Raw genomic sequence first — 13264 nt, forward strand, 5'->3', positions numbered from 1 at the left:
TTTCAGATATTCGTGCGTATCTAGAGAATGGATATCTGCGCTAGCCGTTCCTAATTTGGAACTGATATATTAGAACAAAGAGAGGTACTTAAAAGCACTTCCCGCCGATGGTTCCAGAATAAGGATCACTAATTTGCGACCAAAGATCATGAAACATGAATTATACGTTGGAATGATAGCCACTTGATAACACTTCTGGTAGTCATGAATGTCCTAAAGTAACTGAACTGTTTAAATCAGTGAGTGTTTATTTAACAATCTTTCTTCAGATTTGATTTACGTAAGGAGTAATTTACTTGGTCAAACAAATCTGTGTTGGTTCAAAGCGCCATGTCGAGTCCCTGTGGACAAATTCCAATATTTGTTGAAAACTGGAATTTTCATCACATCATTTTCATTGATTAAAAGGAACGTCCTTAAGCAAGAATTGAATGTCAAAAGTAGGACAGTAAATTAAATTTTAATTATCTTTTGTGGTACATTCGTTGTCAGTGAATTTGATTACGTTACTTTATAAAATTAGAAATGTACACAGACTAATATCTGGTTGTTTGAGTCTAGGCGAAAAACTGAAATAAATTAAATCAGTTAAAGTGGGTTTATTGATCATCCGGATGATGCCAAAAGTAATTTCTCTAATCATAAATTGGATGCAAATAACAAAAAAGTATTGTCACGTGGTTTGAAGTGTATTATACTCTGGTAAGCTGAATACAAATATTAGTTATTGTTCTTCGAATGCTTACTTGAACAAGTTTCTAAGCAACAGATCTGAATGGTAGAACGATTCAAATAACAATGTTAGAACACTGGTTAATGGTACAGCTTACAGAATTTAGGTGGAGATGGACGCTGGTAGAAAATTACGTAATACTTAAGAACATTAAGTGTCAATGAAAGTTGACAAACAAATTGATTTTTGTCATTTTAAATAAATTTGACTATCTTCTAAAATTAGAATGTATTTTGATGATAACACTAATTAATAAACTGAAAAGCGATCTCATCAAAACCAGATAAAATATATTACAAAGGTTTTTATCGAAATTAAAGAAATATTTTTTTGGATGCTGACCTGATATAATATATAGTTCGAAATTCACAAAGAAAACTGACCAATAGTTCCATAGTGTCAAACATACGTACTTATAATCGCGAATTAGGAAGTTATATAGTTTTGGAAAAAAATATGAAAGATAAAAGAATTTTTTGTATTCAAATGTAATACGGAATGTAAAACGTGATAGAATCATTAACTGTCGTAGTTTGGACATTGAATCCTCACATACCAATAATAACTGTACTAGTCTGGACATTGAATCCTTACGTACTAATATTCAATGTGTTGATTTGGACATTGAATTCTTACATACGAACATTAACTGTATTAGTTTGGACACTGAATTCTCACATACCAATATTAATTTTACTAGTTTGAACATTGAATCCTCACATTCCAATATTAACTGTTCTCGTTTGGAGATTGAATCTTCACATACCACTATTAACTGTACTGATTTAGACTTTGAATCGTCACATATGAACATTAATTGTAGTAGTTTGGACATTGAATCCTGATAAACGAAAATTCCTTTGAGAGAGGCATTACAGTAATAAATTGAATTTATGAAATCTAAACTAAGATAATGAGATTCCTGAAGTCGGTTTTTGAACAGCTATTGAAATTTGTCATGAAGGTGTCACATTTTGTTTTTATATAAACATCCCTAAATAAACTGATGAAACTGGTGTGGGTTTCCGCTTGGCTCCATCAATTTAACTAATCCACCTTTGTGCTACGATGAAAAACAATGGTTAAAGGAGTACCCAAAGAGATTCAATCATGTATACTATTGGAGGTACGTGAATGATTCTTCTGTCATTTTTAACGAGGTGGAACATGTTAGCTAATAAAGTAAATGTCTAAACATTAATCATGGTAGAATATCAAAAAATCAACAAATATCTATATTGTATGTTTTAAACTCCTAACAACACTGAAATATAGGACCGTGACAAGGGAGTATTGGAATGTGGCAAGGGAGTATTGGGATGTGACAAGAGAGTATTGGAAAGTGACAAGAGAGTATTGGAATGTGACAAGGGAATATTAAGTACTTTCAAACTTTCATAGAACGTTATTTAAATTTATTAATTTTTATATAAACGACTTGTGAGAATATTGGCTCATATAATCAAAAAAATTTATAAATATTTTCATCAAACCGAAATAGTTCTTCACAATATTCTATGGTTATATTTAAAATAATTTAAGGTGTCGAAAAAAAACAGATCATGAATGTTCCAGAATTAATAATTTTAACGGCACTACCATTCAGTGGGAAATACAGTCATGTGAAAAGGTTAGGACACCCTATGAAGGCCTGTGTATTTTTGTAACTTTATTGGATATATAGATATTTAATCTCAATTTCAACAATACTGAGAGATTATAGGAATATAACAAAACAATTAAAACTGAAGAAAAAACTTTTCAATATCTTCTGTAAATTTAATTCTACAAAAATGCATATTCTAACTGAGGAAAAAGTTACGACACCCTACCCCCTAATAGCTAGTGTTACCTCCTTTGGCTGAAAAAACTGCAATGAGACGCTTCTTGTAGCCATTTACCAGTCTCTGACATCGGTCTGAAGAATGTTTGCCCCACTCATCAATGCAGAATTCTTTCAGCTGTGAGATGTTTGAGGGTTTTCTTGCATGTACAGCCCGTTTCAAGTCAACCCACAGCATCTCAATGGGATTAAGATCTGGGCTTTGACTCGGCCATTTCAGGACTCTCCATTTCTTAGTTTTCAGCCAGTTCTTGGTGGATTTACTGGTATATTTTTGGGTCATTGTCGTGTTGCAGGGTCCAGGTCCGCTTCAGCTTTACTTTTCTTATAGATGGTCTCACATGATCCTCAAGCACCCTCTGGTTCACGGTAGAATTCATGGTGGATTCTATGATTGTGAGTTGTCCAGGTCCTGCTGCAGCAAAACAGCCCCAAACCATGATACTTCCATTTCCATGTTTCACAGTTGGTATGAGGTTCTTTTCCAGGAATGCTGTATTTGGTTTACGCCAAATCTGTCCAAAGAACATTATTCCAGAAGTCCTGGTCTTTGTCTACATTCTCTCTGGCAAACTTCAGTCTGGCCTTGATGTTTCTCTTAGAGAGCAAAGGTTTCCTCCTTGCACACCTCCCATGCAAGTTAAACTTGTGCAGTCTCTTTCTGATTGTAGAGACATGCACTTTCACATCAACAGTAGCCAGAGCCTGCTGGAGGTACCGTGATGACATGTTAGAGTGTTTGGAGACCTCTTTTAGCATATTGCGGTCTGCTCTCGGAGTGAACTTGCTTGCACCACCAGACCTGGGCATGTTGGCAGTTGTTTTGAAAGTCCTCCACTTGTTGACTATTTTCCGGACAGTGGAACGGCTGATTTCAAAATCTTTTGGGATCTTTTTAAATCCCTTACCAGAGTCATAAGCTGCTACAATTTTCTTTCTGAAGGTCTCAGACAGCTCTTTTGCTCTCACCATGGTGCTCAGTCTCACTTCAACAGTCAGGAGCACCCCAAACTAAATGTCTGAGGTTTAAATAGGGTAAGCCTCATTGAAAATACTGAGTAACGATCTTCTAATCATGTGCACCTGGTGTGATACACCTCTGTGTGAGTTGAGCCCTTTTAAGTGGAAATAAATGTGGGGTGTCCTAACTTTTTCCTCAGTTAGAATATGCATTTTTGTAGAATTGCATTTACAGAAGATCTTAAAAAGTCTTTTCTTCAGTTTTAATTGTTTAGTTATATTCCTATAATCTCTCAGTATTGTTAAAATTGAGATTAAATATCTATATATCCAAAAATGTTACAGAAATACACAGGCTTTCATAGGGTGTCCTAACTTTTTCACATGACTGTATGTTATTTAGTAAGAAAACAGCTACATAACATTTTTGACAATCTATTCTCGAATGGACATGAGAATTACTATGAAACTGAAAAGTAAATACATTTTTGTTTATTATTTAAAGAAAAGATTCCTTCATAACAAATATGTAACGATTTGTATGTCCTTACTTGTGGTAACTGTAATGTTAGCTGCAGAGGGTCTTCCACCAGGTGGCTATGAAATAAGATTATGTGATCATTTAACTTTACCCTGTGATAACAAATTAAGTATACGTACGTGACATGCGCAGTTGTAGCATAGAGGTAAAGAAAGCTCACTTCAGGATTATGACAAAAGTAAAAACGAAACTTGTCCTTGCATTAAATAAACTATTAATTAAGGGGCTTAAACCCCAGATTAGTGAAATTGGATCAAATACGACACCGTTATCAAAATTAGTCTGAGAATTGGAGGTGAGAGCGGGTGACAATTTACTTTCACTCTAATCTATCACTTCAAAATTAGTGACGGCCAGCGCAGGGAGATAGTCCTTGTGAAATATTTGAAACGAATCAAACGTTTTCGTAACGTTGTTTCGTGATGATGTTCGTAACTGTTTACCTTCTCTTACTTCTTCTAACGTTTCTACGACACCTCCTGGATAGATTTTCGCTATATAGGCTCCAATCACGCCAGCATTTCCCGGGATCTCTTTTCCCCAACTACTTTCATTCCTAGACCATTACCTAGATGTCAAGAATTGGGGATTGTTACCTTTCATAGCAGTAATGGTAAGATGTACAATCCTATAATTCATTTTTTAGAAAAGTGTCCACTATGTTTCCTTCATAATATGAAGTTATTGATTCTTTGCAAATATAAAAACTTATACTAGAAGCATAAATCGTAATCACTGTGCTTTTATTTCATATTTTATATTGTAACGTTGGTGGGTTCTTTCCCACAATTTTAAACACTGTGGTAACTTATAAACTTACATGTGATTCTAACTGCACTACACTAACGCAGAAACTAAACTTATTTGTATTTCAAAACTTATTGTTCAATCAACTCAAGATGTACGATAGCTAACACAGATTCAAATACTTCGCACAAAACAAACTCCGAATGAAACAATAATAAGTTCTTTTAACCTATTCTCGAATTTACTAGGAAACTTGTCGTCAACTGTTTATAAATTTTCTGGTATTCTAGACTTATTTAAACCAGTGACAAGTGAAGGCAGGAGGGGGTATTTGCTCCCAAGCGCCGTTGCCGGTAGGGGACTCCAAATTAACGAACACTTTGCCCAGAACTTGTTTGTTTCCCTAAGGCTCAATAAAATGTTTTTGACATTAAATATTAGTATATTATAAGAAATCCCATGTTTAGATAACTCCCTTATTTTCAGTGTTAAATTAATTAAAATAAATACACTAACATTTTACAGATAACAGGATAAAACCACATGAAAAATACATTCTTTCACCACAGAATTCTCTTCCATGGGGTTAAGTGTTTTACTGTGCTGTTATCAATTATTCAACCATCAATTGTCTTTCAAAAATCAGATAATCATGACAATATGGTGAGATAGAGTACCATGACAGGTAGGGTTACCACGTAAAGTTAGAAAGTAAAAGTGTAAAGGGTGACTAGAATTGAAGGTTTTTTGTGTTGTTTTTTTTGCGGGGTGGGCACCAAATTATATATTTTATCCCCAGGCGCCAGACACTCTCACCATACCATCTTATTAGACTTTTTTCTAGTGACATATTATTACGACCAGCACCTCCCTCTAGTTAACAAACGATTTACAACATCAACAAATATATCCTACAACAATATTTATTAACAATGTTGAATAAATTATTTAGACTCACTACCGATCTTACGAGAAAATGTTACGTAAATAATTGTTGCCTTTCACTCGTGTCTTTCCGGAAACGAAAAACTGAAATCTTTTAACAATACTAAACGGATGACTGCGCCGAAATCTACCTTATATTCATGTCTTCTTTATTTAGGTAACCGTAGATTAATACTTCAAACAAAAACACCAAACTGTTAAATAAATACTACACGCAAATCCAAATGATAATTTCCTTTAAATCAACATAACAGATAAAAGTTTTTTTTTACATGAATTGTTTACTTCGTGCCATAGCTGAAAACTGCTTACATTGGCAGAAACAAACGTTGTATAAGTGTGCCTATCACTCAACACACGGAAATTTCAGACAGAATAGGTCACTTTTTATTATTTCTTCTCTCTCACACTCACATTCTGGACCTTAAACTTTCATATTTCCCTACATAAACTCTAATATACAAATTTCTAACTAGAGTTTCAGGTTATGAGTTAGAAGTATACACTGAACATTATAAATAATAAGATTTTATCTCACCACTAACTGAACGATCCTTCGACTCTCTTGTTAGAAGAATTCGTTTTACTGGAAAGTCATACTTCTGTGACGTTTGAACGATGGATTCCTGTATGCCCGTGTAAAGTAGTACAACAGTTTACAAAATTTGGTAGAGCATGTCAAAGAAAAAGCTTTTAAAATAACAACCAATGCAGTTTCAGTTTGCTTTCTAGTTTTTAAAATAATGATCAATACAGTTTTAGTTTGCTTTCTAGTTTTTAAAATAATGTCTAATACAATTTCAGTTTGCTTTCTAGTTTTTGAAATAATGACCAATACAGTTTCAGTTTGCTTTCTAGTTTTTAAAATACTGTCCAATACAGTTTCAGTTTGCTTTCTAGTTTTTGAAATAATGACCAATACAATTTGAATTTGCTTTCTAGTTTTTAAAATAATGTCCAATACAGTTTCAGTTTGCTTTCTGGTGTAAAATAATTGCCAATACAGTTTTAGTTTCCCATCCATTTTATTTAATACTTCATTAAATAGATATACAAATAAGACCATTCCACGGATTCAGTTTCTAAACTTTATTTGGATAAAACCAAAATCATTATCAGAAACGACGTTTCGTCAGTGTTCACTTGACATCATCCGGCACACATGTTGACACAGGAGCAATTTATTTTTAACAATTACACGTGCAGAGCTCTTTGAAACAAATACAAAGAATTTCCTGAGTAATATATCCAACCTGGGTTGATAATTCTTAATAAATGGTGATTATTATAGCTTTCTGTTATTTAAACCTAACTCATGTTAACACATCAGTAAAAGTATTTGACGACTTCTCCAGTAAAGGCATGACTATTCTTAATAAAGAGTTTATCTAGATGAAATAACCATTATTTATTTAGTATTATAGTGCTACTAATTACTCACTTCATGAGGGTGTCCTAACTAGGGGACCATTTTATCTAAATCTTGAATCAATATCCTTTTGTTTATCTGTGTTCAGAATACAACACAAAGAAACCAAATGATTTTATTATTTACTTTTTTTGGTTGTGGTTGTTAACTTCACTTGAAGACATCACTATATACCTCTTTATTTAAGAACAAATAAGTAAAAAAAAAATTAATCCACCCATAAAAATTTAACCCTTTCGTCCTCCATGCCATCTCACTAGCTTCACTATAAACTTGAATTCCTATTGGTTCATCGGTAAAAAATTGAGTCGGGCACAAACATACCTTTGTGTAGCTTTCCGCTTGACCAAAGAGAAGCGAACAAAAAAAATCCACTGAACCATTTATAATAACTCGATATTATCTTCATGGATAAAGAGATCAGACGATATAAGCATAAAGCTATTCGACTAAACTTACTATTCTATACACTTCAGTGAAAATTATAAATCTAAAGTTTAATCACTTAAGTTTTCGTAAAAGGATCCCAAAGAAAAATAAATTACTGTGTTATACAATATCCTCTACTTCGTCTGTTTCTTATTAACACCATTGTGTTAGACAATGTCCTCTACTTCATCAGTTTCTTACTAACGCCACTGTGTTAGACAATGTCTTCTACGTCTTCAGTGTCTTACTAACACCACTGTATTAGACAATGTCTTTTACTTCATCACTTTCTTAATAACACTACCGTGTTAGACAATGTCTTCTACTTCTCCAGTTTCTTGATAACACCATTGTGTTAGACAATGTCTTCTACTTCTCCAGTTTCTTGATAACACCATTGTGTTAGACAATGTCTTCTACTTCTCCAGTTTCTTGATAACACCATTGTGTTAGACAATGTCTTCTACTTCTCCAGTTTCTTAATAACACCATTGTGTTAGACAATGTCTTCTACTTCTCCAGTTTCTTACTAACACCATTGTGTTAGACAATGTCTTCTACTTCTCCAGTTTCTTGATAACACCATTGTGTTAGACAATGTCTTCTACTTCTCCAGTTTCTTATTAACACCACCGTATTAAACAATGTCTTCTACTTCATCGGTGTCTAAATAACACCACTGTGTTAGACAATGTCCTCTACTTACTAACACCATTGTGTCAGATAATGTCTTCTGCTTCTCCAGTTTCTTAATAACACCATTGTGTTAGACAATGTTTTCTACTTCTTCAGTATCTTACTAACACTAATGTACAGTCTTCGTATAAATTAATAAAGTAACGTTTATGGTACAGTCTTTCTATAAACTAGTAAGGCAACATTTAAGGTACAGTTTTACTAAAAACTACTGACGTAACATTGAAGGTACAGTCTTATTATAAACTACTGAGGTAACATTTAAGGTACAGTCTTACTATAAAGTAGTAAGGTAACATTTAAGGTACAGTCTTACTACAAACTAGTAATATTACATTTAAGGTACAGTCTTGTTATAAACTAGTTAGATAACATTTAAGGTACAGTCTTGTTATAAACTAGTAAAGTAGTATTTAATGTACAGTCTTACTATAAAGTAGTAAGGTAACATTTAATGTACAGTCTTATACAGTGTTAAACTACTAAGGTAACATTTAATGTACAATCTTCAATATTTAATATATGATGTCTTAGTCTATCAACTGATAAAATATAAAATATTTAAATAGTTAATTTCGTGATCTATGAAATTATAACATATTCAGACACAGTTGAATCTTAGAGTTGTCTTTCTTGCAGGTGGAATTGAAAGGTACAAACATAAAGTTCTTTTATACAATTACAAATTATCTTCTCGTGATAAAATTAATACTATCCATATTTATGTTCTTACTTGTGCTTTCCTCGTTTGGCATACTTTAGTGTTGCTACTCGTCTCGAGGCAATCTGCGTTTGGCTCGCTTGGGTGATCGCGTTCCCCTTCGTCAGAATAAACGTCTCGAGCTACGGAAAACGTCAACACTTTACCAGCACTGCTAAGAAATATCAAATTATCTGTTTATCTATTAACGTTCGATGTATGACAATAATTAGCTGAGAAAGAACGATTATATTGGTTATGTTTCTCGACATGTTTAAAGAGTCCCGTAGGATTGGTCAGATATAAATATTCTCTGTCGTATAAAGGTTTTTAATTCAGTAAGTTCTTGAAAGCTAACGTCCTATATATTTAAAAAAAAATTGACATTTAAATCTGTTGTAATAGATTTCGAAAACACCGCAATGACCGAAACATTTCCGAAACAAGAAACTCGTTATAATAAGATTAAAACGATACTTCTATAAATTTTAAATAACACGAAGAAAACCAACGTTTAACGGTACACGATAAATAACTAAAAACTAAACTATCTCCCAGTCTCAAACATATGTTGTTCAACAGTTTTCTGTATAAAGACAAAACTGTCAGACAGGACAGAGTTTACGGACTCATACCGCTAAAAACCGGGTTTCGATACCCGTAGTGGGCAGAGTACAGATAGTTCATTGTGCAGCTTTATTATTAATTTTAAACAAACAGGAGAGTCTCACTCTCTGCAAGTTAAGACGTTTTATTGTGTCATTATCAGTAGTCTCATATATTTTAAAAGAATTAAACGTTTGTTCTATTCTAACACCTGTGTTAGTCACGTCATTATATTTTAGCAGCAAGTTTCTAGAAGAGAGTTGGGATAGATAAAATAAAAGAGGATTCATGACTGTCCAACCCCCACCCCACCAAAATAAAAGAGGATTCATGACTGTCCAACCCCACCCCACCAAAATAAAACAGGATTCATGACTGTCCAGTCCCCACCCCACCAAAATAAAACAGGATTCATGACTGTCCAACCCCACCCCAACAAAATAAAAGAGGATTCATCACTGTCCAGCCCCCACCCCACCAAAATAAAACAGGATTCATGACTGTCCAGCCCCCACCCCACCAAAATAAAACAGGATTCATGACTGTCCAGCCCCCACCCCACCAAAATAAAACAGGATTCATGACTGTCCAACCCCACCCCAACAAAATAAAAGAGGATTCATCACTGTCCAGCCCCCACCCCACCAAAATAAAACAGGATTCATGACTGTCCAGCCCCCACCCCAACAAAATAAAACAGGATTCATGACTGTCCAACCACCACCCCACCAAATTAAAACAGGATTCATGACTGTCCAGCCCCACCCCACCAAAATAAAAGAGGATTCATGACTGTCCAACCCCACCCCACCAAAATAAAGAGGATTCATGACTGTCCAGCCCCACCCCACCAAAATAAAAGAGGATTCATGACTGTCCAACCCCCACCCCACCAAAATAAAAGAGGATTCATGACTGTCCAACCCCCATCCCAACAAAATAAAAGAGGATTCATCACTGTCCAGCCCCCACCCCACCAAAATAAAACAGGATTCATGACTGTCCAGCCCCCACCCCACCAAATTAAAACAGGATTCATGACTGTCCAGCCCCACCCCACCAAAATAAAACAGGATTCATGACTGTCCAACCCCCACCCCACCAAAATAAAACAGGATTCATGATTGTCCAGTCCCCACCCCACCAAAATAAAACAGGATTCATGACTGTCCAGCCCCCACCGCACCAAAATAAAACAGGATTCATAACTATCCAACCCCCACCAGACCATCGACGTCAAAGTTCGAAATAATATCTGAAGACTTAATTGCACTTGGTATTGCTTGACGTCACTATTACGTAAATTGCTATGTTTGAAAGCAAAAATATCAGGCGGTAGAATAACATTTTAATAGTTATTCCAACGAAGTACCACGAACATGTTTATAATAATAAGAAAACATGAGTTAGATAAAACGATTTTTCTGTGAAATTCACCATTTCTTAGTAACGAAGTGAAGAAGAAGTAATTGTTTGAATAGTTGCAGATTCTAGTTTTATACAAACGTTAGATGTGGAGGAAGTTTCACGAATAGTGAAAATAACGCGTATTCAGATGTTACAGTTTTCAGTTTCCGTTATACTAGTTAAATAATAATGATACACACTGCTTCAGACTCAATGAAAAGAATAATGATAAGACGTTGACATGAATAGAAGAATTTAGACAAGAAATTTGTAATCAGTTTTCGTTTGCTCTCAAAGTATTAAGTTTCTAAACTTAGCAATATGTACAACGTCATGGTTGTAAAATCAAAGGGAAAGTTCACGTCGAAAGCATGAAAAAACAAAAATAAAACCTAAATTTGCTAACGTCACCAATTACGTGCTTGGAAATTGAAAACACATTTGTTTTTGTTTTGGTTTTGTATTTTATACTTTCAACGTATGTACCTGTCTCCTGACAAGCGATAGTTAAGGTACAACAAAGAACTTTTTTTTTCTCCTACGAAATGGAGAAAATAAAAATTTTTTCTTCAGCATTACTAAATTAATATTAAGTCATGAATATCTATTCAATATCAACTCACCATGTTTACTAACAATTGGTGAACTCCCTAGATCTTCCAGACGTTTCCTGGAACGTGTGGGCATATCTGGCAGAAGAGGCATGGCGGGGGTAGGAGTGGAGACTTCTGTGTCTGTTGCCATAGGAGACAAGCTCGTTACCGAGTCGAAGTGAGAACGTTTTGTAAAGTTAATATCTGGTGTTTCGTCAGTGGGAAACGTTGCAGCAATTTTAGCAATACTTTCGTCTTCAATGGTGTTTTCTGGAAATCTTGCGACTGAATGATGCGGTTTGTTGCCATGTCGTTTGAGGTCGCCACCAGTATTTGTTACACAGTCATAGCTGTAACATTTGTTGAAGTGCACAATATTTTACCGACGACTACAAAATATCTTAAACGAAACGCATTAATTAATAATATTAATTACTATTTAATTAGTACTTTTGCAACAGTTAAACAAAAAATTGTAAAAGGTAAAAAATTAAAAAACCTAAAACAATGTTTACTCGTTGTTTTAAATATGTAAGGTCTATAAAAAATAAATAAATCGTGATACCATCACTTAACTCTAACTATCTACAGGTATATAGATAATAAAATTTAAGAATATTTAAATAAATATTTACATAAGGTTTTCAAGACTAATAAATTACATTTTCTTTCAAATGTATTAAATGTCTGTAAAAGAACTAACACACCCAGAAACAGAAGCTGTTGAATAGATAGAGGGCGCTGTCGTATAATAGAAATCAGAACGTGTACTGCTTTCGGTTGACCAGGTACTGTAGTCCTCCCTCTTCACTAACTCATCTATAGCTTGAAACACATTACCGGTGACTGTAGGACTTGCAGTGTCAGTTTGTCTAAGCCTAAAGGTGTCATTAGCTGTACAAGGTGTAGTGTCAGGAGTTTTCTTGTTATATCCAATAGACTGGTCCAGTAGGTAACTCGAATCTAAGAAAATAAAAGTGCGACATCGTTTAACTGCAGCTAATCGTATAAACGTTAATTTTATATTAGCAGTCAGTACAGTTGAAAGCTGTCAATAGCTGTGCATTCTTTTTCTGTTGTGTTTACAGAGAGATGCATGGTTAAAGCATGGCGGCTGTGATCCAGAGAATTCATGGTTCGCGTCTCGTTGTTAGAAACAGTTTTCTCACTTTGGGGCAGTGGATTCATTGAAAGAGTAAAAGTTAAATTTCGCTGGTGGTTAAAAGTGGTCCAAGCGTTGACAGTGGGTGACGTTGACCAGCTGTCTTCCATCTATTCTATCACTTCTAAATTGTGGACAGCTAGTGCAGATAGCTTTCAAGTAGCGTTGCTGGAAATTCTAAAACGAATAAATATATTGACAATGTGTACTTTTCGTACTTTCACGAAATTAATGAATCCATTTTGTAAACATACTGCCAACTCTATTCTATCATGAAGTTAGTGATCTTTATATATAAGCATAGGTTCGTGCAAGAACATGAAAAAAATTACACTTTAATGTAAATTTTACTGTGATTTTTTCATGGCCACAAATGGTACTATGAATAACAAACATTAAATTGGAGACAGGACTTGAAGTCAACAGCTGTTGTTTGTGTGTTTCGTTCTACTGTTGTTACTTTAATTAACAGT

General features: G+C 34.4%; 1 pseudogene across 1 annotated transcript in view; it reads right to left on the reverse strand.

Annotated features, from left to right (window-relative positions):
- Positions 1 to 13264, reverse strand: part of LOC143237701 (uncharacterized) — a 65818-nt pseudogene that overhangs the window by 44845 nt on the left and 7709 nt on the right. The window contains exons 3-7 of the transcript XR_013020200.1: positions 12337 to 12592; positions 11660 to 11979; positions 9057 to 9166; positions 6308 to 6395; positions 4521 to 4645 (exon numbers count right to left, since the gene is read on the reverse strand). The product of XR_013020200.1 is annotated as an uncharacterized LOC143237701 (transcript). The remainder of the gene's footprint in view (positions 1 to 4520; positions 4646 to 6307; positions 6396 to 9056; positions 9167 to 11659; positions 11980 to 12336; positions 12593 to 13264) is intronic.

The sequence above is a fragment of the Tachypleus tridentatus genome, chromosome 13 (genome assembly GCF_004210375.1).
Source record: "Tachypleus tridentatus isolate NWPU-2018 chromosome 13, ASM421037v1, whole genome shotgun sequence".
Taxonomy (NCBI): Eukaryota; Metazoa; Arthropoda; class Merostomata; order Xiphosura; family Limulidae; genus Tachypleus; species Tachypleus tridentatus.